Source organism: Doryrhamphus excisus, linkage group LG19 (genome assembly GCF_037039965.1).
Source record: "Doryrhamphus excisus strain RoL-2023G ecotype Guam linkage group LG19, RoL_Dexc_Guam_v1.1, whole genome shotgun sequence".
Taxonomy (NCBI): Eukaryota; Metazoa; Chordata; class Actinopteri; order Syngnathiformes; family Syngnathidae; genus Doryrhamphus; species Doryrhamphus excisus.
The window spans coordinates 7,218,016-7,220,091 of NC_136375.1; positions in this window are offsets into that span (position 1 = coordinate 7,218,016).

Here is a 2,076-nt window from a genome sequence, read left to right on the forward strand (position 1 = left end):
ACACACACACACACTTCAGCAGCTGTTTGAAACAACTGTTAGTTCTTAGTAACAGCCAGGTCTACCTCCTGCTTAGACAGCAGTTTACCCTGCATGACTTGCAGACAGTGGGCATTTAAATATCATCATTACAACCCATCCGTTTTACTCCAGTGCATTAACACACCTTGAAAAATAACAATAGCGCCAGATTGTATCGGTAGTTTTGGCATTTCAAGTTGTGGTTTGGTGTTTTCTTTTAAGTGCATGATGAATTGCATACAAGCATTGTCATAGCAGGCGGGTCTATTTCAGCAGCAGCCGTTGACAATGAGCGATGCTACATTGCATTATTGTCCGTGGTGCTAACATCCATCACTATGACGTACAGCATGCCTGCTGTAAACAGCTGCTGGGGCGCCAGTTACACACTACTTTATGGCACGTTAATCACAAAAGTAACAAAGCATTTTATATTTATTAGGGTGACAAAATGGGACCACAGGTTTAAGGTCACATGGACAAAAGTATCGGGACACCAGACTATTTCACCCAGAAGAACTGAAGATAGAACTAGATGATGCAATGTCAGCAGACATTGTGTGTGAATTCTGAAAGGCTGAAGTGAAACTGAAATGCTTTGAAAAGGTACAAAAATCTAAATTTAGAATGAACACAGCAGTTGAAGCTGAAGCTGGACTGAAATGCTGTGGAAATATGCTAAAACGTAGAATGAAAGCAAGAGTAAATGGATAGTTTGAGCTCAAATCGAGAATTGAGCGTCTGGATCCAAGCGCCCGAACAGCTGAGCTATCCAACTTTGTGGCAACAAATTTGCCATAAGCGAGGAAGCCAAAAAAGTTTAGTGCGACAGGTTTGTGCAACATTTGACATCTAAACCTGTGACCAATGCTCCATGGACTACATACTCCAAAGCTACATAATTGACGGACCAATTAACTGACAATAACATATATTTAGAGTCTCACTATACATGGAAAAGGCACAGCAGTACCCCCTACCATCCCACCCTCCTCCCCCAGGAGCTTTCCTCAATATCTTTGCACTTTGAGTGTGTGTCAGGGTGTGTATTATTGAGTGCTGAGGCCTGCGTAGCAGTCGCTCAGACACCATGCAAGCAGTTTGCCAGATAATGTCAGCTCTATAAATATATGGGGTGCTTTGGAAGTTTCCATGTCAGTGCTCCATTGTCCTGCACAGTGAAGAGGAGACCCACAACTGTGTGTGTCTTTGTGTACAGTGTGAAAATCACTGCATGGGTGGTGTGAAGCGGCAGCAAGGAGGATGAATGTAATTCACATAATAAAATCATATATAGTCGATATCATCAATGGGAGTGCACTCCCAATCTGGCTGCCAGTTTAGCATGAAATGTGCTAATGTAGCACTTTTCATTTTTTCAATTGGGGACTCCAAATTGTTCATAAGTATGAATGTGAGTGTGAATGGTTGTTTGTCTATATGTCTTGCCATTGGCTGGCAACCAGTCCAGGGTGTACCCTGTCTCTCGCCTGATGACAGCTGGGATAGGCTCCAGCATGTCTGCGACCCTCGTGAGGATAAGCGGTACAGAAAATGGATGAATGTATATACAGTTTATGTTGTTCAGTTTCACTACATAACATTTTAAAAAAGCAAAAAAATATCCAAACTTTATGAACCACAGATTTTTTAAAAATGGGGGTGGGGAGACAAAAATTGTGGAATATTTTTCAAAAATGGGTTTGAATATATATTTATATCTATGTATTTATTTATATATAATATATATTTTGATACCTAATTTTTGGGGGGCGCAAATGAAAGTTGCACAGAATTTTTTTTAATCTTAAGTCCCTAAAGCCTAAGTAAAATAAAAAAAATAATTATGAACAAATTAAATAAGCAGAATTTGCACGTTGGATATTTAAGTTGGATATTTAAATAGACTACAAGACTATCTTGAAGTGACGAATCTGCGAATCTGTGGAAAAATAGTAGGCGGAAATCAGTTGTTATAGAAACGCGCGCCGCGTTTGTTTATGTATGCTTCCTCGTCGACCATTGATGACGTAAATCTCTTCAAGCGTGGTCCGG